Raw genomic sequence first — 27381 nt, forward strand, 5'->3', positions numbered from 1 at the left:
GTGAGAGCTGTTGGGAGGCTTCCTACTGCTGTGAAACCTGGGTGGGCATCAAAAGTGTGTAGTGAAGAGGCAGAACAGATTATGATCATAGGTAGTCGCCCTATTTGATGGATTGATTCTTTATCAAGGAACAGAGCAATAGAGGTCACATTGTCCGAGTTATCAGGCTGAAGGCAAAGGAGAGGATGCTGTGGGGTAGCAGCAGGTTGACCCTGGGAATTCCCAAGCAAGACAGTAACTGAGGAACTCTATACTTTGGGGAAACAAACCTAGCTCCAATCCAGTATCTTTTAAGCCTGGTTTGGTAAAGGAAAGGATCATTGCTTTCATTTTAGTAAAGTGGACATCTTCACTTATATACTGTCAACCACCTGCCATAGCTAACATAAACCCTGGTCCTCTGGAATTCAAAGTTGCTTCCAGGAAGCTTCTGCTTGGGGACTCCATTTCCCCAAGTCCTCACCTGGCAGACAGAGGAGTCAGGTAATCAAGAGCTGGCAGCCCAGCATGGGCCACCATGACCAGCCTGACACCCTTCTTAACATCACCCATTCACACTTTCTCCTTCCCTCAGAAGGGCCTGGACACATTGAGGAAGGTTACAAACATAATTGCTAAGAAGACAACCTACACAATGGGAGAAGATCTTTACCTATTATACAGTAACGACACCTAATATCAAGAATGCACAATGAGCTCAAGAATCTAAAGCCCCTTAAAACCAACTGAATAAACGGGCAAATGAGAAGCAGATATAAGAAGATATGAGTCAGGCCAATAAACACATGAGTCAATGCTCAACATCCCTAGTCATAAAGAAAATGCAAATCAATATAACATTGACATTACATTTCCCTCCAGGAAGATTGGCCATATTCAAGAAGATGAGTAACAACAAATACTAAGGGATGGAGGGGGAAAGGGACCTTGGTACACTGTTGGTTTTATTGTTATTAAAATATTAAATAATATTATTAAATGTTATTTATATTATATGTAAATCATTTATTATTAGCTTTAAAGAAACATTTACATTTACAACATGTATCAATCACTATAACAGAAGAAAATAAAATGTGTGTGTATATGGTCCTAACTGTTCAATTTCAATGTGTGCAAAGAAGCCTACAACAAAGAAATATAAAAACTGCTAGTTATATTCTTTCTTTCTTTCTTCCTTCCTTCCTTCCTTGCTTCTTTTCCTTCCTTCCTTTCCTTCTTTTGTCTTTCTTACTTCCTTTTTTCTTTATAAAGTACTTATTAATAGACTCTCCTTCCAAAGAGTGGATGAAAAAGGGAAAATCAGAGCAGAACTGGAAAGGGAATGGAGTATCAAAAGCAGGTGTTTTCTTGTCTTTGTAAGTGCAACAGATTACACTGAAATGGTAAATGTTGTTGCAAGAAGGAAGCAGAGCCGGACAAGGGGGAAGGTGTTAGGGGGAAGAGCAGGAGAGGAAGGGAGAAGGAAGCTGAGCAAAAGGTAGTCAGTAGGGAATAAGGAATAGAAAATACAGGGAAGTGGGGGAAATGGTCGGTAGCAAATCCGTTTTGTCTAGAATTGTATTACTCTGAGCACACCTAACACCACACCCACCTAGGAGTTTGCAAATATCATTCCCTACCAGAATGAGAGTCCATCATAGCTATGGATGACTCCAGGGCTCCACCCTGTGCAATACAAGAGCCCGGGTTACTTGTGGGGCCAGTAAAACCCAGCCGTGTTTATGAAAAGGATGAATCTTTTGGAGCGACTCAAGGCTAAACTGAGGCACTGATAGGCACCAAACCTAGAAGAAAAACACCCACATTGATGGGCGGAGGTGCAGGCTGGCCGAAGATGGGTCGACGGGCCACATGCAGGAGACATGTCTGGGGGCAGCAGCTGTAACCAGACCTGGAGCGGGGCGGCCCCTGCCACGGGCCGAGGGTCCTGGATGAGGGTGTGAGCTGCCACCTGGGGACTACAGCACCATCCTGGGAGGCACCAGGATCATCTAGAACCACCAATTCCACACTGATGGAGTGTCCGAACTCCCCCGAGGGACTTGCCAACAATTCCTGGGGTCACCGGTGAGAACCACCCGTGGAAGCTAGCCAAAGCCACCTGCCCAACAGCCCAGAAGGAAAGCAGGGGACTGGTGGAGAGTCACAGTTTGAGATGGACATGGAAGGGAGCAGCCATCGGATGGAGCAAGGCTTCCGAGGCCCTCAGGCTCTTCTCTGGAGGGGTCACACCAGTCAGGCCTTCAGAGTAACTGTCTTTCTCTGCTGGGCACAGATGTGGTGTTGGCCCCCCTGCCCTGCTCTCTAACATGCTGGGGGCCCGTCTACGCAGAGGGCTGGACCTATAGTGGGCGTGGACCTGCACAGAAAGTTACAGGACGGAGGCACAGCGGATGCTGGGGGGTGAACTCGGGCAAGTTCACCTCAGGAATCTTGAGGGCCATGTCCTCAGGTTTCACTCGAGGGGACTAACTTCTGTCTTCATGGCTTTCCTGGGGCCAGAAGTGGGGGCCCTCTCAAAAGAGGGGCTTTCTGGTGGACCTTTCTGCCTGGTGGACCTTTCGCCCTGCCAGGTTTTCCCTCCACCCAGCGCATCCTTCGTGCCGCCATGGTTGAAGTGGCCTGGGAGCCCACGCGCACCTGGACGCAGCCTTCGTGGGGGGCTCTGCCCGCACACCCACATCCACTATCAGAGCGCCACGGAGGGTTAAGATTGGCTGCTGTTTACAGACCCTCCCTCTAACACGGTCTGCTGGGGCTTGGCCGAGTGGTGGGGCCAATGGCCCAGACTGGCTATGTTCCATGGATCTCTGTTGGTTCCTGCCTAACCCAGTGGGTCGGCGTGCAGTGAGAATAAAGTCACGTTAGGCAGTGCCACACTGGAGGATTTACCCGGTGGACCAGCTGAAGTTATTCCATGGTCCCAAGAGCCCCAGTGTTCTAGAAACACCCAGAAGGGTCAAGGAGGACTGGGAGTCAAGGGATGTCAGCTCCTCTTCTTTTCCTGGTGAAGCGCAAGAATCCCAGATTGTCTCACCTGTATCCAGAATGTGGAGAAGATTCACATTGCTGCCTGGATTTGCTAGCAGAAGATTTGACGCTGGCTGTGCAGCTCCTAATATTATTATTCCTGTCGTGGGGCCTGAACTCTGGGCCTGGGCACTGTCCCTCAGCTCTTCAGCTCAAGGCTAGCACTCTACCACTTGAGCCACAGCACCACTTCCAGCTTTTTTCTTTTTTCTTACGTGGTGCTGAGGAATCGAACCCAGAGCCTCATGCGTGCAAGGCAAGCACTCTACCACTGAGCCGCCTTCCCAGCCCCAGCTCCTAATATTAGTCCTGAATTAAGCAAGCAGGAAAGGGGATGGAACCCAGGTTCAAGGACAAGGCAACCCATTAGGAACAGGAACAGGATCACCTGCTGTAAACTTGAGAGCCACATTTCCAGGGCCATTGTAGTGTCTCCCAGCAGTAGGCTGCTTACTGCCACAGAAAATGTGTGACTTCCAAACCTCAGGTATTGATAAATTCTGCATTCATGGAGGGCCTAGCATGCATCACTTGCCCCATAAGATGGCAACTGTAGTTACCTTCCTTAGAAGTGGAGGAAAAGTAGGTTTTTCAAGATATTTATTGAGATCCAATTCATCTACCCTACATTTCACTCTTTTTAAAATATGCAAATTAATGTCCTTCCTTTACACTGACAGAGTTAGGGAGATATCACTCACCATCATCCAGAAAAACCCCATACTTAGTATTAGTCATATTTCTTGTTCTTTTCCTGACCCTCTACCAGAGCTATAGACAACCACCAATGTATTTTTCTATGTGCTTATTCAGACTTTTCATGGCTTGTTTTACTTACTATGTTTTCAAAGTTCATCCAAGTGGTAGTACCTGTCTATATCTATAATACACTCTTTTGGATGGTCAATATTCCATCGTATAGATACACATGACATTTCTATTATCTACTTGGGTTGTTGCTACTTTTTGACTGGCTGAGTGATAATGCAGTGATCATTTGTGTACAAGCCACTGAGTGGATATGTGCTTTCATTTCTTTTGCATATGTACAATATCTCACAAAAGGAATATTGAGTCATATGACAACTGTGAAGATCTGCCAGAAAATTACATGAATTTTCCAAAGCAGTTCCATCCTTTTATATTCTCATTCCCAATTCTTGCCCACTTTCCTTGTCAGCATTCATTATTGTCTGTGTTTTTGAGTACCACCATCTGCACTGGAAATGCTTCCATTGTGAGGAAGTATTCTGAGTTCTATCTCCATTCAATAGTATAGTACAGAGAATCTGAAAACTTTTTATAATACGTGGATAGATTCTTTTCTAAATGTTGCTGTGCATATCGAGACACAAAAAGTCTATCTAGATTATCTTACATTTGTTGTGAGAAGGATTTTATTGCTATATTTGCATACATGTTTACAATACGTTCCAATCAATCTGCCTTTATCCCCAAAGTTTTTCAACAGGTTTCCTTGTTCTGTTGTAACTGTTGCAAACAATCTAGGTATTTCAATATTGCTTACCAACTATTTTTATTTTTCCCATCCTCTTCGATTTCTTCTTAAGTAGTCCTTTGATCAGATTCCTGTTCTCTGTTTATCCATATAAACAGTTATGTAAATGGATGTCTCTATCTATCTATCTGTCTGTCTGTCTGTCTGTCTGTCTATGCAGAGAGACAGGGATATATATGAATATATATTCGTTTTAATGTTTGCTTTCACATATGAGTGAAAATAATTTTTCTGAGTTAGCTTTTCCACATGATAAATTGTTCTCTAATTGCATCCATTTTCTTGCATTTTTAATTTTTGTGGCTGTGTAATATTCCATATATATTCACATTATAGTGGTCTCATCAGCTCATTCCATCCATGGCAGTCTTCTTAAAATTAAGAAGTCATGTTTATGTCTACTCCAGCTACACATTACTTAAAATAACTACAATAAATTCTGAAGTGGATATCAATATTGACTTAACCATTTTAATTTTCCTGGGTATTAAGGCTGTTTTCTGTATTTTCCTATTGTGAGATTACTAATCTTGTTTGCATAATTATAATTTTGTAATGTTTAACTATTTTATTAGCATTTATGAATAGTTCTAAAGGGTTTAGTTAAGACAATCATATACAGGTATATTGAACTGTGAGTGAGTTTCTCCTTCAGTTATATTCCTTTTAACTCCTTTTTTCCAGTTATTGGGTTTCATCACGCTACCTGTATGTATGTGACTGTGTACAAAACATACTCAATGTTCTCACACTCTCTTTTCCATCTCCCTCTCCCACTCAACCACAAGGAAAGTCCTTTTTTTAACCACAGCTATCCCATTTTTACTATTATTTATCATCATTAATTACTTCAGGGCCAGATTCCACATAAATGGAAGCATGCTGTATATTTGCCTTTTTGAGCTTGGTTTATCTCAGTCAACATGATGATTCCAGTTCATCCATTTGCCTGCAGACAGCGATATTTTGACTCTTCTTTATGTGAATTGCTCCATTGCTTCTGAGTGTTACATTTTCTTTATGCACTCATTGTTTGTTGGTCATTTAGGCTGAGCCACAGCCTAGATGTTGGGAATAGTACTACAATAAAAAAAAATGGGTACTGGAAGTGGCGCTGTAGCTCAAGTGGTAGAGCGCTCGCCTTGAGCTGAAGAGCTGAGGGACAGCGCCCAGGCCCAGAGTTGAAGCCCCACAACCGACCAAAAAAATACATGGGTATTGGTGGTACTGGCACAAGAATAGACCTCAGGACCAATGGAATAGAATTGAAAACTCAGAAATGAATCTACAGACATATAGTCATCTAATCTTCTATAAGGGAGCTAAAAAATAGAATGGAAGAAAGACAGCCTCTTCAGTAAATGGTGCTGGCAAAATTGGTTTATCACTTGTAGAAAACTAAAGCTAGATCCTTATATATCACCCTGCACCAGAATCAACTCCAACTGGATCAAAGACTGCTGAGTCAAAGCAGATACTCTGAAAACATTACAGGATGGGATAGGAGAAACCTTAGGTCTCCTTGGTGGAAATTTTCTTTCTTTTTTTTTTATTTTATTTTTTTAATTTATTTTATTTTATTTGTGAACATACTGCACAGAGGGGTTACAATTACATGGGCAGGATAATGCGTACATTTCTTACCAAGCATTGCAGCCTCCTCCTTTGTTTATCCTTCACAACCCTTCCCAGCCTCCCTCCTCCCCCCCCAGACCCAATCCTTCCCCCCCCTCCCCCCCCCCCCCCCCGCACCAACATTGTAAAGCTCGTTTTCGACATGACAACTTGTACTTCTCATTGTTGCAACAGGTCCACCTGTATCCTTAAATGACTTGTTTTTCCCCATCTCCTCCACAAGTTATACTGACATCAAATATAGTGAAAGCAGGGGTTATACTGTGGGGGAGGGACATACAAAGCAACAAAGAAATAATCTTTTTTTTTTAATTTAATTTAATTTTATTTGAGAACATACTGTACAGAGGGGTTACAATTACATGGGCAGGATAATGCATACATTTCTTACCAAGCATTGCAGCCTCCTCCTTTGATTACCCTTCACCTCCCTTCCCAGCCTCCCCCCTCCCCCCCACCCAATCATACCCCCTTCCCCCTCCCTCACACTGACATTGTAAAGCTGGTTTTGACATGACATTTTGTACTTCTCATTGTTGCAACAGGTCCACCTGAATCCTTAAACGACTTGTTTGTCTCCATCTCCTCCACATGTTATACTGACATCAAATATAGTGAAAGCGGGGGTTACACTGTGCGGGAGGGACATACAAAGCAACAAAGAAATAATCTTATAAATGCCTTAGAAACACATGCATGAAAAAAACAAAAACATTAAAATACATATTTGAGGGTTCGTTTTCCTAACATCACATTATCTGACTTTTTCCGCTTGAAAGAAATAATCTTATAAATGTGTTAGAAACACATGCATGGAAGAAAAAAAACATTAAAATACATATCTAAGGGTTCATTTTCCTAACATCACATTATCTGACCTTTTCCACTTGACTCATACATATACTAGATATTGCAAATAAGGGAAACCATGGGGCCTATGTTTCTTTGGGCCTGGCTTACTTCGCTTAATATAATTTTTTCCAAGTTTTTCTATTTCCTAACAAATGGGGCAATGTCATTCTTTCTGATGGAGGCATAGAATTCCATTGTGTATATATACCACATTTTCTTGATGCATTCATCTACTGAGGGGCATCTGGGTTCCGTATCTTAGCTATGGTAAATAATGCTGCAATAAACATAGTTGTGCTGGTAGCTTTAGTGTGGACTTGTTTGTAAACATTTGAGTAAATGCCCAAAAGTGGGAGTGCTGGGTCATAGGGGAGTTCTATGTGGAGTTTTTTGAGGAACCTCCATACTGCATTCCAAAGTGGTTGAACAAGTTTACATTCCCACCAACAATGAAGTAAGGTTCCCTTCTGTCCACATCCCCTCCAGCATCTGTTGTTGTTAGAGTTCTTGATTTTTGCCATTCTAACTGGAGTGAGGTGGTATCTCAATGTTGTTTTGACTTGCATTTCTTTTATGGCTAGGGAAGTTGAGCATTTCTTCATGTGCCTATTGGCCATCCTTCTTTCTTCTTCAGAGAAGTTTCTCTTTAAGTCTTTCGCCCACTTGTTTATTGGGCAGTTGTTTCTTTGAGGATTTGTTGTTGGGGGATTTAATTTTTTGAGTTCCAAGTATATTTTAGATATGAGACCCTTGTCCGTTGTACGGCTAGTAAAGATCTTCTCCCAATCCATGGGCATTCTATTGATCTTGCTAGCTATGTCCTTTGCCATGAAGAAGCTCTGCAACTTTATGGAATCCCATTTGTCCAACCTTTCTTTGATTTGTTGTGTTTCCGGGTCTCTATTCAGAAAATTTCGGCCTGAGCCAAGGAAACCTAGGGTTTCTCCTATTCCATCCTGTAATGTTTTCAGAGTGTCTGCTTTGACTTCGAGGTCTTTGATCCATTTGGAGTTGATTCTGGTGCAGGGTGATATATAAGGATCTAGCTTTAGTTTTCTACAAGTAGTTAACCAATTTTGCCAGCACCATTTACTGAAGAGGTTGTCTTTCTTCCATTCTATTGTTTTAGCTCCCTTATCGAAGATTAGATGGCTATAGGTCTGTAGGTTCATTTCTGGGTTTTCAATTCTATTCCATTGGTCCTGAGGTCTGTTCTTATGCCAATACCAAGCTGTTTTGATTACTATGGCTTTATAGTAGAGTTTGAAGTTTGGTATTGATATTCCTCCAGCAGTGTTCTTTCCGTTGAGGAGCATTTTTGCTATTCGGGGTCTTTCATTGTTCCATACGAATTTTTGGATTGCCTCTTCTATTTCCTTGAAGAATGAGGTTGGAATTTTGATAGGTATCGCGTTGAATTTGTAGATAGCCTTGGGAAGTATTGCCATTTTCACGATGTTAATCCTTCCAATCCAGGAGCATGGGAGGTTTTGCCATTTTTTAAGTTCTGTGTTGATTTCCTTTTTCAAGATTTTAAAGTTTTCATCATAGAGGTCCTTCACTTCTTTGGTTAATTCCTAGGTATTTTATTTTTTGTGGGGCTATTACAAATGGAGTTGCTTTCCTAATTTCAGCCACACTTTTCTCATTGTTGGCATACAGAAAGGCCATTGATTTTTGGGGGTTAATTTTATACCCTGCTACTTTGCCAAAGTTTTGAATCAGCTTGAGTAATTTGGGAGTGGAGTCTATGGGATTCTTTAAATACAAGATCATGTCATCTGCAAAGAGGGAGAGTTTTATTTCTTCTTTCCTTATTTGGATCCCCTTTATGTCTGCATCTTGTCTTATTGCTGTAGCTAGGCATTCTAATACTAGATTGAAGAGAAGTGGAGAGAGTGGACATCCTTGTCTTGTTCCTGAGTTAAGAGGAAATGGCTTTAGTTTTTCACCATTAAGTATAATGCTGGATGTAGGTTTGTCATATACAGCCTTTATTATATTGAGGAATGTTCCATGGATTCCTAATTTTTCCAAAACCATCATCATAAAGGGGTGTTGGATCTTGTCGAATGCTTTTTCTGTATCTATTGAGATAACCATGTGGTTCTTATTCTTGCTCCTGTTGATGTGATGAATAATAGTAATTGATTTGCATATATTAAACCAGCTTTGCATCCCTGAAATGAATCCTGTTCGATCATGGTGTATGATTTTTTGGATGAATTGTTGAAGTTGGTTGGCCAATATTTTGTTGAGAAGTTTTGCATCAATGTTCATCAAAGAAATGGGTCTATAGTTCTCTTTCTTTGATGAGTCCCTGCCTGGTTTTGGGATGAGGGTTATGATGGCTTCATAGAATGTGTTCGGTAGTGAGCTTTCTCTTTCAATTTCATTGAAGAGTTGGAGGAGTATTGGTGTGAGCTCTGCTTTGAAGGCCTTGTAGAATTCCACTGTAAAACCATCTGGTCCTGGACTTTTCTTAGCTGGGAGGTCTCTTATTGCTGTTTCTATTTCAACGCTTGATATGGGCCTGTTAAGCTGGTTTAACTCATCTTGGTTTAGTTTTGGCATGTCAATATTTGCTAGGAAAAGGTCTATTTCTGTCAAGTTCTCAAACTTATTAGCATAAAGTTTTGAGAAGTATTCCCTTATAATGTTTTGAATCTTGGTTGTTTCCATGGTGATGTCTCTGAGTTTATTTATTTGGGTGTGTTCTCTTCTTTTTCTGATAAGATTTGCTAAGGGTCTGTCAATTTTGTTAATTTTTTTCGAAGAACCAACTCTTTTTTTTGTTGATTCTTTCTATAGCTTTTTTGGATTCTAATTCATTTAATTCTGATTTAATTATAATTATTTCTTTCCGTCTACTGGATTGGGGTTTATCTTGCTGCTCTTTTTCAAGGAGGTTTAGATGTGTCATTAGATTGTTGGTTTCAGATCTCTCCAACAAATCAAAGAAAGGCTGGACAAATGGGATTACATGAAATTGCAGAGCTTCTGCATGGCAAAGGACATAGCTAGCAAGATCAATAGAAAGCCCATGGATTGGGAGAAGATATTCACTACCCATTCAACGGACAAGGGTCTCATATATAAAATATACCTGGAACTCAAAAAATTAAATCCCCCAACAACAAATCCTCAAATAAACAACTGCCCAATAAATAAGTGGGTTAAAGACTTAAAGAGAAACTTCTCTGAAGAGGAAAGAAGGATAGCCAATAGACACATGAAGAAATGCTCTACCTCCCTAGCCATAAAAGAAATGCAAATCAAAACAACATTGAGATACCACCTCACTCCAGTTAGAATGGCAAAAATCAAGAACTCTAACAACAACAGATGCTGGAGGGGATGTGGACCGAAGGGAACCTTACTTCATTGTTGGTGGGAATGTAAACTTGTTCAACCACTTTGGAAAGTAGTATGGAGGTTCCTCAAAAGACTCCACATAGAGCTCCCCTATGACCCAGCACTCCCACTTTTGGGCATTTACCCAAATGATCACAAACAAGACCATACTAAAGCTACCAGCACAACTATGTTTACTGCAGCATTATTTACCATAGCTAAGATATGGAACCAACCCAGATGCCCCTCAGTAGATGAAATGGATCAAGAAATTGTGGTATATATACACAATGGAATTCTATGCCTCCATCAGAAAGAATGACATTGCCCCATTTGTTATAAAATCGAAAGACTTGGAAACAGTTGTATTAAGTGAAGTAAGCCAGGCCCAAAGAAACATAGGCCCCATGGTTTCTCTTATTTGCAATAACTAGTATATGTCTGAGACAAGCAGAAATGGTCAGATAAGTTGATGTTAGGTGAAATTACCCCAAGATAAGTATTCAAATGTTTTTTCTTTCATGCAATTGTTTCTAACATATTTATAAGATGATATCTTCGTTGCTTCGTTGTATGTCCCTCCCCCATGGTATAACCCCTGCTTTCACTGTATTTGATGTTGGTATAATTTGTGGAGGGGAAGGGAAAAAAATCCTTTCAATAAGGGTACCGGTGGACCCATTGCAACAATGAGATGTATAAGTCGTTATGTCGCAAAACAAACTTTACAACTTTGCTGGGGGGGGGGCGGATATGGGGGTTTGGGGGTAGATGGGAATGGATAGGAAGGGGAAACAAAGGAGGAGGCAACAATGCTTGATAAGAAATGTATTCATTATCTTGTCCATGTAATTGTAACTCCTTTGTATGGTATTTTCACAATAAAAAAAAAGAGGTATTGGACAGGTTAAAGAAGAGACTCAGAGGGAAGAAGGATTGTGGCAGTAGAGAAGAGCCATGAAGGAGCTCTGAGAAAAAAACCTGCAGGGCTCACGATGAGACAAGGAAAGTATACTCAGAAGGGTTGTCTGCCTCGCCCAGGGCCTGGAGTAGAACAAACTTGATTTGCAACCGACCTAGAGGAGCCACTGAGATCAATGTGAAGTGCATGGGGTTCCGACTCTCCCTTGGTTCAGAGGTCACTGTCCATGAGGAAACTATGGCTGTGGTACAGTGAGGACCTACCTCATTCTATGACATGGACATGGTGGGTTTTGTCTGTGATCTTTAGAAAATGGACTGGATTTCAAATACACAACCAATCATCACTATAGGGTAGGTTCACAGCACACACCCATGAATGCATCTGTGCACAGACAGACAGACAGACAGACAGACAGACACACATACACACACACACCCCTAATGTTTCTTTAATACAAATTTGGAGGCTCAGGATAAGGTATCGAGTACAGTTTTAACATATTGAGAATTTGCTGTTCTTCTGATCTCATGACTGGGTGAGCAGATACGGAAGACACACCCCCTGAGTCTTCTTCAATCTTCAAGACTTTCACCATCTTAACCTTCGTTCCCCATTACTGAGCTCCTGATGATACAGTCTTGATGACCTTCTTTCTATGTGAAGTTGTTGAATTCATTAAGTTAACTAACACTGTCCAAGTACCTCTCCATGCAACATCCTAGGTCTGAGTAACTCACCATCCTGTCCTTGGAACTCCTATTCTGCTAGAAAGGCATTTGTATTAAGGCCTGAGAAACAAGGTAGAAACAGCATCTCACTCTGCATCTTCCTTAAAGTGACTGAGTATTGTGGAACATGAAACAGATGGTTGTTATAAAATGTTGGGATATTTACAAAATGTTAGAACTGATTAAGAAAAGAAGTTTCCAATTCTGCTCTGGATTCAAAGTCTGGCTCTACCATTTAGCTGCTCTATGACCCATGTTTATTAGCTCTGGGCCTCTCTCCATTTCCTCATCTCAACACAGGAGGGGAATAGTTCCAGGCTTGATAAGGTCATTGTGAAAATTCAAAGATGACTCCCAGAAAGTGCTCAGCATGTAAGTGTCAGTCCCCAAAGTGAGTGGACACCAGCTGTTTCTAGAGCCACTTTCAGCCCTCCTGTCAGCTTTGCGGGACATTTAGGGACATTAGCCAACACATTCACAGGCAGATGTTGCTTCCTGCCAGGGAGACCCAGAACACGTTTTTCTTATGTTCATAAAGGGACTGTTCTTTAAGTAGATGAGATCTGGGACCCCAAACCTCAGTGCCACAATGCACTAATTCTCTACAAACTGCAGGATGGAAGAGAACGCATTTTCTCACCAAACAGAACATCGCAGACCTTGGGAAGCATCACAGGGACAAGACAGGGCTCGCTTCCCACCAGCAATGCTGTTCCCTGTGCAGATAACTGGTTTGAAATTTTATGTGAACATATGCTAATATAGAGAATATGTACATTTCCTTTAATGCAGTAGTTTCACTGCTAGCGACATACCCTACATAACTGTGCTCAAAGTATGATAGATTTAACTACCACATATTGTGTAAGCCATTATAATAACAACTAAAATCTAGAACCAGCTCAAATTCAGCAATAAAAACAATGTTAGGGGCTGGGAAGATGGCTCAATGGTAGAGTGCTTGCCTTGAATGCATGAGGACTTGGGTTCAATTCCTCAGCACCACATAAGCAGAAAAAGCTGGAAGTGGCACTGTGGCTCAAGTAGTAGAGCAGTAGCCTTGAGCTAAAGAGCTGAGGGACAGATTTCAGGCCCACAACCAACAAAAACTAATGTTAAATAGCTATACTTAAAGATCACTCAGTATACTATAATGTATAAATAATACACTGCCAGTGTGTTGGTGCACACATTTAATACCAGCTACAGCTACTCAGAGGCAGAGATAGGAGGATTGTAGCCTAGACTGGGAAAATTCTTCAACTAGTTAGTGAAACTTATCTTGAAAAACAAGCCATGTATGCTGCATTCATGCCTGAAATCCTTGTAAATCAAGAGGAGGAAGTAGGAGGATAACAGTCGAAGGCCAGCCAGACAAAAACATGAGAATCTATCTGAAAACTAAAGCAAAAGAGCTGGGAGCATGGCTTAAATGGTAGAGTACTTGCTAGAAAGTGCAAGGTGCTAAGTGCAAACTCCAGCTAGGCCAAATATGGAATATGCTATATACTGATGAGTGATTTCACATGATGAGCTCTTTAAGTTAAATTACATTAGAACAGCGATAAAAGTAAAAGTCAACATGAATTCAAAAGCAAATAGAGTCCATACACACTGCTTTCACTTAGGAAACTTTCATAATGATGTAGAAGTTATCAATAGTGTTGTCAATGAGAAGATGAATTCTAGGTATTTCTGTACCAGTACTGAGGCTTGAACTCAGGGCCCTACATTCTCACTTGGCTTTGTAAATCAAGGCTGGGCACTCTACTGCTTGAGCCACACTTCTACTTCAAGAAGATAAATTATAGAATAAAGAGAATGAACAAGTGAACATCCTGACATTTCATTTAATAACATGTTTGTTATACTTAAAGAAAACTTTACATTTCCAAGCTGTCAGTTCAGGAGTCAAAATGGATCACCACTGCCAGACGCCAGCTACTCAGGAGGCTGAGATCTGAGGATCTCGGTTCAAAGCCAGCCCGGGGCAGGAAAGACCGTGAGACTCCTATCTCCAATAAACCACTAGAGAACTGGAAGTGGAGCTGTAGCTCAAGTGGTAGAGCACTCGCCTTGAGCTGAAGAGCTAAGGGACAGTGCCCAGGCCCAGAGTTCAAGCCCAACATCTGACAAAAAAATGGATCACCACATTATAATTAATGCTGAGCTAAAAAAATGAAACAACTTCAGAAAAAAATAAAATGAGTCCTCCCTTGAAAGTCTTGACAAACTTCTCAACTAAAGCAAGTCATACTCTAGTGTATTGTTTTTCTTAGAATAAACAAGCTGACAATTCTCCTTATTATAACCAGTGTAATCTAGTGAAGAATGAACATGGTTGTGTTGACACACCTGGATTTGAACCAAGACCCTTCATGGCTCTTATCCAAGGGTCAACAACCTACAGTCTAGTGCCAAAGCCAGGTTGAATTTGGTTTGTGAGTGGCTTTGAGTGACTCATGAGCTGGGATAATTTTCACATTTTAAATAGCTTGAAATGTTAAAACAATATTTTATAACCTGTGAAAATGAAATGAGATTCAAATTTCGTTTTCCACAAGTAACATTTCACTGGAATCCAGCCAGACCTTCTACTCATTTGCATGTTTCCTATGTCCAATTCCAAATTCAACTGTTGCAATAAAGGCTGCATGGGCCCAGATGCCTAAGACATTTACTACTTGACCTTTTGCAGAAGAAAAACTGCAGATAACTCTGCCCAATACTACTGATTTGAGGCTAGGTTTCCTCCCTTTAAATGAGTGCAGAATTAACCCCATTCCACAGAAAGGCCAAGAAGACCAAATTTACCAATGCTTATTTTTTGCTACATTTGCAATATTAATTTTCAGATTTTAACACTGAAGCCAGAATGGTAGTTTTTTAAACCATTAGCAGAATACAAGATTTTTTTTTTTTAGTAGTATATAAAATAGCCCTGATGCCGGGTGCAGGTAACTCATGCCTATCCTAGATACTCAAGAGGGTGAGATCTGAGGATCACAGTTCAAAGCCATCCCAGCCAGGAAAATCCCTCAGACTCTTATCTCCAATTAACCATGAGAAAATGGGAAGCAGAACTGTGGTTAGAAGTGGTAGAGTGTTAGTCTTGAGTAAAAGAGCTCAGGGACAGCAGCACCCAGGCCCCGAGTTCAAGCCCCATAACCAGCCCTAAAAAAAGAAAAGAAAAAAACCTGTACTTTCCAATCAATGTTGCTGGAGATTAGATGACAAAAGGGTCTCACATCCCATATTGATGACCTATTGCTGTTGGTATTTTTTGTGCCAGTACTAGGGCTTGAACTAGGACCTCTGGCTCTCATTTGGCTTTTGCACTCAAAGATGATGTTCTACCACATGAGCCACACCTCTGTTTTTAGCTTTTTGCTGGTTAGTTGAAGAGTCATACCCCTCCTTTATCTGAGAGGGTCTTTATTTGTAGGGTCTTTTCTTCAGTGCCTGAAATGGTAAAACATAAATCACATTTCATCTGACATGCACTTTAGGTTTCTCCAACAAGGAAGCCACATGACATGGTTGTGCAAGAGCACTGCTGTACCCTGTGGGGCAGGACATATAATCCCTGGAGGGGACTCTACCCTTTGGGATGGGATGGGTGCATGGACTGTTAGGACTGGGGCTTTCCTGGAGGACACAGGCCAGGCTCATGTTCTCCTCCAGGTCTGCTGCAGCTGTTGTGCAAAGATGATGACTTTCCCCTATTTCCTCAAGGTCCAGAACATACTGCAAATATGTCTCCTCCTTGATAGAAGATGCCAATCTCTCCCAGGAAACTAACACCGAAGAATTTTCACTGTATTTGGAAAATAATGTTGGTGAGTGCAGCTCTAGCAAGACAATGGCACCAGGGTTGGCTACTCCCATCATTCTTACCAAAGTCAATGGAAGCCATCTGGAGGGACGGGGTAGCTCCATGCTCATAATCTGAAGCACTAAACAGACTGTAGGCCACCTTTGCTCTCTACACAGTTATTGATCTATCTACCTTTCTTTCCTGGCTGCAATGAATGGCGCTTTGCTTTGTAGTACTGGGCACTGGACCCCATCTCATCTATGCTCTAGCCCTTCTGGTTTTACTTTTTTGAGTCTTAAGGTCTTGCTAATTTTCCCCAGACTGACCTTGAACTCAAGATCCTTCTGTCTCCTTTCCCCCAGTAACTATGAGACTTTGACCCATTCACTTCTTAGTCTTGCAAAGATGCACTTTAGATGTACAAGCTAGGTGGGGGGGGGGGGGGGCGGATTCCATGAGGAATCACTGCATAAAGTAAATCAGCACCTGTCCCCAGACGCCCTGTCTGACGGAACAACACAAACACCAAGTCAGAACATTGCTCAATACACCTAGGAGGCCAACCCAATATGACCTGTGCACACTCCCAAAGGGTGACCCAGTCCCCACCCCAACACCCCAGGACAGCCTACCTCAGGCCACGGGGCTCAAAAGCTGCTCTTGGGTGGAACCAAGGCCTCTCTGGCTTTCAAGCTACTCTGAAGTGTCATAAGAAGACCCAAGCACAGCCGCTGGAACTGGATGCCCTGAGAGCCTGGTACCAGGGCCTGCCCAGCCCCTTCAGTGTTCCTCCCACCCCTTCCTGGAAAACCTGCCCTCGAAAGCAGTTCAGAAGGAAAAGTCTGGGCCCTGCTATGAAAGCAGAATGATGAATGTGCTTCCCTAATCTGACAGCTTAACTTCACCATTACAAGCTGGGAATTTCTCTTCCTGACTAAACACATAAAAAACAACAGAGGAGCAACCTCACTAAGAGTAAAAAAATCTTAATTATTAGCATATGCCTGCCAACATTTATACGGCTTATATCCAAAAATTATACTTTACCCAAGGGGAGAGTTTTCTTAAGAAATAATGTATCTTAACTAGATCAGAGATGTGGCTTAAAATTAATCATCTCAAGTATGTTTTCTGAGGGTATTTTTAAAAAAAATGATGTCATAACATTTCCATGGAATAAAAGCTCTAAAATAACTTCCTATTTCTCTAGGCTTTTACTACATGTATAGCTCTTCTGTGATGAGGATCTCCTTTTATTGTACAAAAAAGACATGAGTTTTGCACACATACACCCTTCACCTTTGCAAAGGGCCACCAATTCAGGACCACCAATTCAGTTGGTGGCTGAGAATTTTACAAGTTTTCTAATTTATAAGCCAGGCCCAAACAAACATAGGTCCCATGGTTTCCCCTTATTTGCAAAAACTAGTATATGTCTGAGACATCAGAAACGGTCAGATAAGTTGATGTTAGGTGAAATGAACCCCAAGATAAGGACTGAATTTTTTTCTTGCTATTGTGTCTAACATATTTATAAGACATTTCTTTGTTGCTTTTTATGTCCCTCCCCCACAGTATAACCCCTGTGATCACTGTATATGGTATAGGTATAATTTGTGGAGGGGAAGGGAAAAAACAAATTGTTTGAATAGGGATACAGTAGGACCCATTGCAACAATGAGATGTACTAGACGTTATGTCGAAAAACAAACTACTTTAGCAGGAGAGGGGGATGGGAGGGAACATGGGAAGGGATGGTAAGGGGAAACAAAGGAGGAGGCAACAATGCTTCATTAGAAATGTACTCATAAGATGGCAGAGGAGAAGCTGGAATCTGAACAAGCTCTCACATAGAAAGCAGTTATAGAGTTCCAGTGAACAGTCCTAAGCCAGAGAATCACACCAAGTGTGCCATCACAGGACAGAGAGTTAGACAAGAGAGGGGAAGCCAAGACAAGGAGACACATCTGAGCGCCTGCCAGCAGCGCGGCCATACCTGAGCGCTCACACAGAGAGTACGGGACGAAGGAGTCAGACGCAGCGGGCGAGAGGATTCTACTCAACACCAGCAAGAACCGACAAGGAGCGGACATCTTCAGCCTGCAGTTTGCAGACCAGAGACGGCCCAGGATCCAAGACTCGGCGTGAGTAGAAGCCCGACGTCCTCACGCCTTCTCAGGGAGCAGAGGAGGGAAGGCCACCCCTCCCCCCCCAGCACTGGTGATCTCCATCTTGGATACCGACAAAGCTCGGAGGAGCTGCTAGCTCCAACTCAGGCCTTGGAATAAAACGAGTCATTTAACAGGTCACAAGAACTTAACGGCGAAGTGACCTGCCAGACTCAGCTCCATCCAGGGAAAAGTCACCCAGCTCAGGCACCAGCCATTGGAGTGGCTTTCCTCACTGGGTAACCAGAGCCAGAGGCTGCCCCTCCCTCTAGCAGCCTCCACAATCAATTAAAAAACAGAAACCCTGAGAATGGCTCCAGGGTGGGCTCTGTGAATTTTTCACAAAATAGCCCCAGGGAAAAGCTACTGTTTGTTGAAAGGCCTCAACTCTACCAGAACCTAGCCTCATCACCCCTCTTTTGTGATTCTCAAAGCAGATCACCCTCCCATTAAACTAACCTGGGAGGGGGATCTCAAAATCTTGGGTAAAGCAGAGCATTTTTCTGCCTGTTCGAAAAAAGTGACTTAAGAAACCAATCGAGCCGCAGGACCTCAAGCTGACCAGAGACTCCAACAAGAGGCTGGTTACAGACAAAAGGGAGATACAGGATTCTTCCCACCCCTCCCCAAAAATCAAAGAACTTTTTTTTCTTCTTTTCTTTTTTCTTTTTATTTTTGGTACCTTATATGTATAAAAAAATTTTTTTTCCTTTTCTAAAACTTTTATTAATCTTTAATTTTTGCCTTTTTTGAAAAAATAATTGTTTTCCAGTAACTTTTTTTTCCCTCTTATAATTTTTATTTTAGGAATACGTGAATGTACGTTTTCCTTTCTTTTCTTGTCTTCTCTCTCTTTTTCTTTCTTTCTTAATTATCTTTTTGTTTTTTGTCTAGCACTACTGAACTTCTGATCTTTTTTATTCTCCCTTTCTTATCCTTTTCACCTTTTCCTTTCTTTTGTTCTTCTGTATGTGACTTAACTCTTGTCCTGCACATCCTCAGATAAACCCATAGTTAACTAGTAGACCCTATCCCCCATTGTGTACACACTTAATCCACAAATTTATTACTCAATCCAAAACCTCTGAGACTTAAATTCCTTAATAGCAGTACTACCTCTTTATACCTATATAATATTTTAAGCATTTTTTAAGTTTTTCACATCTTTATACCTATATAATATTTTAAGCATTTTTTAAGTTTTTCACATCTCCTCTATCTCCCTCCTGTTTTCTCATTATATTCACATTCCTCTCTAAATAGATGGTCTTTCAATCTCCATAACTATATTAATTTTTACGTTTCTAATTTTTTTTCTGGTCTCTTTTCATTTCCCTTTCCCTTCCTTCTTTTTTCTCTCCCTCTCTACTTGCATCCTACCCAACCTATTTCCTGCATTGAGATTAGGACATAGTTAACTCTCCCTGTGCCTCCCCACACCAATCTATTCCTAATTTTTACCCACATCTCTCCCTAACCCTAAAAATTTCTGGTTTTCCAAATTCTTCTCTGCGGTTCGAAGCCCATTAACATATAGTTGTTTGATGTTGAATAGATGTATCTGTTGAACTAGTTTGTATCTGTAGACTATTGACTGTATAAATGCAAACATTGGTTAATGGTTGCCTTAAGATAGTGTTCTAGCACAAAACTGGTGCTATTTTCATCTCAAATGGGCAGAGTAAGCCGGAAAAACACAAGAAAAATGGCAAATACGGGTATCTCAATTCCCAATCTTGATAATCAGGGGTCAGATCAGATAATGAACAATCCAGAGGAGAGTTCCCAAATAGCTCTACAAACACTGGTGGAAAACATGATAAATGAGAAGTTTGACAACTTACAAAGGACTCTGTATGAGCGTGATAGGGAGAGAGAGGAGGCATCCCAAAAGTTTATACAGGAATATCATAAGCGTGAGGAAGCTACTCAAAAACTGATACAGGATTTGCATGAACAACTTGAGAATACTCAAAGAGAAAGGGAGGAATGGCGTGAGCAGGCTGAGAACACTCAAAGAGAACTGCAGGAATCACACAAACGGGAAGAAAGAGAACTGCAGGAATCCCACAAACGGGAGGAAGCTAATCAAAGAGTAATTCAGGAATTGAGAGAGCAGGATGAGAACACACAAAGATCACTAAAGGCGTTCATGGAATCCATTAACAAAGAGCTGAAGGAAGTCAGGGAGACCACAAAGGGAATGCTGAATGGAACCCAACAGAAGGCATGGGAGTCCAAAGAAACCATAACCAATCACCTAAGTGATTTGAGAACAAACACTGAACACCAAATTAAGGAAGTAAAGAAATTCATACAAGACCTAAAACAGAGCTTCAACAAAGAACTTGAAGACATCAAAGCTGACCAATTAGAAGGAAAAGAGATAAAAAACAAAGTAGAGAGTCTTGACAGCAGGTTAGACCATGCAGAAGATCGAATCTCAGGGATTGAAGACAGCCTAGATATTATAGAGAAAGAACATACAACCATCCAAGACAAGTCCAAGAAGTATGATAGATCTATCCAACACCTGGAAGACACCATCAGAAGGCCTAATCTAAGGATAATGGGTGTAGAGGAGCACCTAGAAACAGAAGTTAATGGTCTAGGAAATTTGTTTAACAGGATCCTAGCAGAGAACTTCCCAAACATACAAAAAGATAGGCCTATTCAGATACAAGAAGCTTTTAGAACCCCAAATAGACCAGACCAGAATAGGACATCCCACCGTCACATTATAATCCACACAGGATCAACTCAGACCAAGGAAAAGATCCTTAAAGCTGTCAAGGAGAAAAGGTTAATCACCTATAAAGGGAAACCAATTAGAATCACCTCAGATTTCTCAGCAGAGACAATCAAAGCAAGAAGAGCCTAGAATGATGTATGCCATGCCCTAAAAACAAACAACTATCAACCAAGAATACCCAGCTAAACTCTCCTTCATAACTGAAGGCCAAATAAAAACCTTCCATAGCAAAGAAAAATTGAAACAATACATCTCCACCAAACCAGCCCTACAAAAGATTCTTAAAGATGTCCTACACATAGAAAACCAACAAGACCGCAACAAAGGCCAAGAAACTGCACCCAAACTGAGAATCCAAGAACCATAGGAAGAACCCAGTTTTCGCAGCCCCCAAGAAGGTGGATAACATGGCAGGAACTCCCAAATACCTCTCAGTCCTATCTCTTAACGTTAACGGACTGAACTCTCCAATTAAGCGACATAGACTGTCTAGTTGGATTAAAAAACAAGACCCTTCTATCTGCTGCCTGCAGGAGTCACATCTTGCCCGTAAAAACAAACACATTTTCAATGTTAAAGGCTGGAACAAAATCTACCAAGCAAACGGCCCCCATAAACAGGCGGGAGTTGCAATCTTAATATCAGATAAAATAGGCTTCAAATTAAAATCCGTGAGAAGAGATAAAGAAGGTCGCTACATACTAATTAAAGGATCTCTCCTTCAGGAGGATATTACAATTCTAAATATCTATTTGCCAAACAATGGAGCACCCAAATTTATCAAAGAAACACTACTTTCCCTCAAATCCCATATAGATCCAAAGACATTAATTGTAGGGGATTTTAACACACCACTCTCCCCACTAGATAGATCAACTCGGCAAAAACTCAACAGAGAAACCGCAGATCTAAACAGCTGCATAGATCAACTAGACTTAACAGACATCTTCCGAACATTTCACCCAGCAGCATCAGAATACACGTTTTTCTCAGCAGCACATGGAACGTTTTCTAAAATAGACCACATTTTAGGCCACAAAGCAAACTTGTCTAAATTCAGAAACATTGAAGTTATACCTTGCATTCTCTCTGACCACAAGGGAATAAAATTAGAACTCAACACCAAAAGCCACCAAAGAAAGTCCGGTATCACATGGAGGCTGAACAACACAATGCTGAATCAAGAGTGGGTCATGGAAGAGATTAGAAAGGAAATTCAAATGTTCATGCTATTCAACAAAAATGAACACACAAATTACCAGCTCCTCTGGGACACAGCAAAGGCAGTACTCAGAGGCAAGTTTATAGCTCTGAGTTCCTACATCAACAAATTGGAGAGATCTGAAACTAGCAATTTAATGACACATCTAAACCTCCTTGAAAAAGAGCAGCAAGATAAACCCCAATCCAGTAGACGGAAAGAAATAATCAAAATTAAATCAGAATTAAATGAATTAGAATCCAAAAAAACTATAGAAAGAATCAACAAAACAAAGAGTTGGTTCTTCGAAAAACTTAACAAAATTGACAGACCCTTAGCAAATCTTATCAGAAAAAGAAGAGAACACACCCAAATTAATAAACTCAGAGATGAGAATGGAAACATCACCACGGAAACAACCAAGATTCAGAACATTATAAGGGAATAGTTCTCAAAACTTTATGCTAATAAGTTTGAGAACTTGACAGAAATGGACCTTTTCCTAGCAAATATTGACATGCCAAAACTAAACCAAGATGAGTTAAACCATCTTAACAGGCCCATATCAAGCATTGAAATAGAAACAGCAATAAGAGACCTCCCAGCTAAGAAAAGTCCAGGACCAGATGGTTTTACAGCGGAATTTTACAAGGCCTTCAAGGCAGAGCTCACACCAATACTCCTCAACTCTTCAATGAAATTGAAAGAGAAAGCTCACTACCGAACACATTCTATGAAGCCATCAAAACCCTCATCCCAAAACCAGGCAGGGACTCATCAAAGAAAGAGAACTATAGACCCATTTCTTTGATGAACATTGATGCAAAACTTCTCAACAAAATTTTGGCCAATTGACTTCAACAATTCATCCAAAAAAATCATACACCATGATCAAACAGGATTCATTTCAGGGATGCAAAGCTGGTTCAATATACGCAAATCAATTAATATTATTCATCACATCAACAGGAGCAAGAATAAGAACCACATGGTTATCTCAATAGACGCAGAAAAAGCATTTGACAAGATCCAACACCCCTTTATGATGAAGGTTTTGGAAAAATTAGGAATCCATGGAACATTCCTCAATACAATAAAGGCTGTATATGACAAACCTACAGCCAGCATTATACTCAATGGTGAAAAACTAAAGCCATTTCCTCTTAACTCAGGAACAAGACAAGGATGTCCACTCTCTCCTCTTCTCTTCAATCTAGTATTAGAATGCCTAGCTACAGCAATAAGACAAGATGCAGACATAAAGGGGATCCAAATAGGGAAAGAAGAAACAAAACTCTCCCTCTTTGCAGATGACATGATCTTGTATTTAAAGAATCCCATAGACTCCACTCCCAAATTACTCAAGCTGATTCAAAACTTTGGCAAAGTAGCAGGTTATAAAATTAACCCCCCAAAATCAATGGCTTTTCGGTATGCCAACAATGAGAAAAGTGTGGCTGAAATTAGGAAAGCAACTCCATTTGTAATAGCCCCACAAAAAATAAAATACCTAGTTACTAACTTAACTAAAGAAGTGAAGGACCTCTATGATGAAAACTTTAAAATCTTGAAAAAGGAAATCAACACAGAACTTAAAAAATGGCAAAACCTCCCATGCTCCTGGATTGGAAAGATTAACATCGTGAAAATGGCAATACTTCCCAAGGCTATCTACAAATTCAACGCAATACCTATCCAAATTCCAACCTCATTCTTCAAGGAAATAGAAGAGGCAATCCAAAAATTCATATGGAACAATGAAAGACCCCGAATAGCAAAAACGCTCCTCAACGGAAAGAACACTGCTGGAGGAATATCAATACCAAACTTCAAACTCTACTATAAAGCCATAGTAATCAAAACAGCTTGGTATTGGCATAAGAACAGACCTCAGGACCAATGGAATAGAATTGAAAACCCAGAAATGAACCTACAGACCTATAGCCATCTAATCTTCGATAAGGGAGCTAAAACAATAGAATGGAAGAAAGACAGCCTCTTCAGTAAATGGTGCTGGCAAAATTGGTTAACTATATGTAGAAAACTAAAGCTAGATCCTTATATATCACCCTGCACCAGAATCAACTCCAAATGGATCAAAGACCTTGAACTCAAAGCAGACACTCTGAAAACATTACAGGATGGTATAGGAGAAACCCTAGGTTTCCTTGGCTCAGGCCGAAATTTTCTGAATAGAGACCCGGAAACACAACAAATCAAAGAAAGGTTGGACAAATGGGATTCCATAAAGTTGCAGAGCTTCTGCATGGCAAACGACATAGCTAGCAAGATCAATAGAAAGCCCACGGATTGGGAGAAGATCTTTACTAGCCATACAACGGACAAGGGTCTCATATCTAAAATATACTTGGAACTCAAAAAATTAAACCCCCTAACAACAAATCCTCAAAGAAACAACTGCCCAATAAATAAGTGGGCGAAAGACTTAAAGAGAAACTTCTCTGAAGAAGAAAGAAGGATGGCCAATAGACACATGAAGAAATGTTCAACATCCCTAGCCATAAAAGAAATGCAAATCAAAACAACATTGAGATATCACCTCACTCCAGTTAGAACGGCAAAAATCAAGAACTCTAACAACAACAGATGCTGGAGGGGATGTGGACAGAAAGGAACCTTACTTCATTGTTGGTGGGAATGTAAACTTGTTCAACCACTTTGGAAAGCAGTATGGAGGTTCCTCAAAAGACTTCACATAGAGCTCCCCTATGACCCAGCAATCCCACTTTTGGGCATTTACCCAAATGTTTACAAACAAGACCACACTAAAGCTACCAGCACAACTATGTTTATTGCAGCATTATTTACCATAGCTAAGATATGGAACCAACCCAGATGCCCCTCAGTAGATGAATGGATCAAGAAAATGTGGTGTATATACACAATGGAATTCTATGCCTCCATCAGAAAGAATGACATTGCCCCATTTGTTAGGAAATGGAAAAACTTGGAAAAAATTATATTAAGTGAAGTAAGCCAGGCCCAAAGAAACGTAGGTCCCATGGTTTCCCTTATTTGTAAAATCTAGTATATGTATGAGTCAAGCGGAAAAGGTCAGATAATGTGATGTCAGGAAAATGAACCCTTAGATGTGTATTTTAATGTTTTTTTCTTTCATGCATGTGTTTCTAACACATTTAAAAGATTATCTCTTTGTTGCTTTGTATTTCCCTTCCCCACAGTATAACCCCTTTCACTATATTTGATGTCAGTATAACTTGTGGAGGAGATGGGGAAAAACCAGTTGTTTAAGGATACAGGTGGACCTGTTGCAACAATGAGAAGTACAAGTTGTCATGTCCAAAACGAGCTTTACAACGTTGGTGCGGGGGGGGAGGGGGAAGGGGGGGAAGGGGGGGAAGGAAAAGGATTGGGATTAGGGGGGGAGGGGGGAGGCTGGGAAGGGAGGTGAAGGGTAAGCAAAGGAGGAGGCTGCAATGCTTGATAAGAAATGTACACATTATCCTGCCCATGTAACTGTAACTCCTCTGTACAGTATGTTCACAAATAAAATTAAATTTAAAAAATTAAAAAAAAAGTACTCATTATCTTGCCCATGTAATTGTAACCCCTCTGTACAGTATTTTCACAATAAAAAAAAAGAATTTGGAAAAAGAAAAAAAAAGAAAAAAAAAAAAAAAAAGAAATGTACTCATTACCTTGCCCATGTAATTGTAACCCCTCTGTAAGATATTTTCACAATAAAAAATTTCCCATATTTTCTTTTTTTATATTTTCATGCAACACAAATTTAGTAATTACTTTACAATAAAATAAATAAAAAGTGCAGATTTAATCTGTTCACATTTGAAAAAATAATGGGCAAATGTGTGTGGGCATGTGTATGCCCTTAAGGAAATACTTGCAGGACCCTGGACAGCTCCCTGCAACAGCCCAGGGTTCTATGGTCTTTATAGGAGAAAGTGGATGTTCTTCATGCCCCGCTGGCCTGCGCTGAGCACAGAAGTGACTATGTGAGGGCTGAATGCTCTGGCATGAGCTCTGATGGAGGGCCTGGCACTTCCTGCCACTTGGCTGAAGACAGTGGACTCAGTAGCTTCCAAACTGACAACACAGAGCATCCTTTCTCCTTGTCCCTGCCCAGAAAAACCTAGAACTCTCTGTTCTCCCTGCTAAACAGTTACTGAAGCAACAGAGATTATTCCCTGATGGAGGTACAGGCAACCATCTTCTCCAGGCTGTCAATTTTCTTTGTGTGTCAGGCCAGACCTTTAGAAGATTGTGTACTCAGTATTACTGGATCAACTGAAACAACTGTGCTTGGCACTCTGCGCTGTTATAGGCTGAGATATTGTGCAGGGAGACTTCTGTCACTGTCAGATACTGGCACAGACTAGAGAGCCCTGGCACACCCTCTTCTGAGGCCCCTGAGTGAGGGCAGTCTGCTCTCAGTACCAAGAATGTCTGCATTTCTCCTGATCAGCTGCCTGCCTTCAACTCCCTGAGAGGTACAATTGAATGCCTCCTTTCCCGATTGGTTGTTAGGAACCACTAGGTCCAGTTATACAGCACATGAAAGCATCTCCATTTCCTGCTACTCCTGAGCAATCTGAAGTTCTCCTGCTGCCTAGCACATGTGGCTGGAGTGGGCTGGGTCTTCTCTTGGGAGGAGGAGCAGTGCACGCTGTCACAACCCACCCCCCCACGCACTGAACCTGGTACTAAGCTGCCTTTGCCCCACAAAGTGCACATCTGAACTCGTCAGACACAGATGGGAAGTGCATCAGCCAACGTTTTAGTGTACTGCACTTTCTTTCTTTTTATATTTTTGTTGGTTGTGGGGCTTGAACTCTGGGCTTGGGGGTTGTACTGCAGGTCCTCAGCTCAAGGTGAGCATTCGACCACTTGAGCCACAGTGACACTTTCTGTTTTCTTGTGGCTTATTGGAGATAAGAGTCTCATATACTTTCCTGCCTGGGCTGGCTTTGAACTGCAATCCTCAGATCTCAGCCCCCTAAGTAGCTAGGGTTACAGGCGTGGGCCATATCTCATATCTCTATCAGGTGCACTTTTAAAAGCAGCATCCTATCTATGTGGAGTGGAGATACAGATGTTGAAATCCCAATCCCCAAAATGATGGTATTAGGAGGTACTTTTTTGAGAGGTGTGAGAACTTCTCAAGTGGCACTACTATGTTATAAAAGGGACTCTGGACAATGCTCTGACTCTGTTTCTTCCATGTGAGCACATGTGGAGAGAGCTACTACATACAACCCAGAAGAAAGCAGAGAGCCCTTTCCAGAGGCCAGCCGTGCTGGTACACCGATCGAGGACATGTGGCCTCCAGTGCTGCGAGAACATGCTTGCTATTTATAACTCAGTCTCTGGCATTTTACTACAGGAGCCCTGAGTGAC

General features: G+C 41.2%; 1 pseudogene; it reads left to right on the top strand.

The window, feature by feature from the left end:
* Window positions 1-1865: 1865 nt before the first annotated feature.
* The window catches only part of LOC122112649, a 63063-nt pseudogene continuing 37547 nt past the window's right edge, over window positions 1866-27381 (top strand).

The sequence above is a fragment of the Dipodomys spectabilis genome, unplaced genomic scaffold, assembly GCF_019054845.1.
Source record: "Dipodomys spectabilis isolate Male_0828 unplaced genomic scaffold, ASM1905484v1 ptg000095l, whole genome shotgun sequence".
Lineage (NCBI taxonomy): Eukaryota > Metazoa > Chordata > Mammalia > Rodentia > Heteromyidae > Dipodomys > Dipodomys spectabilis.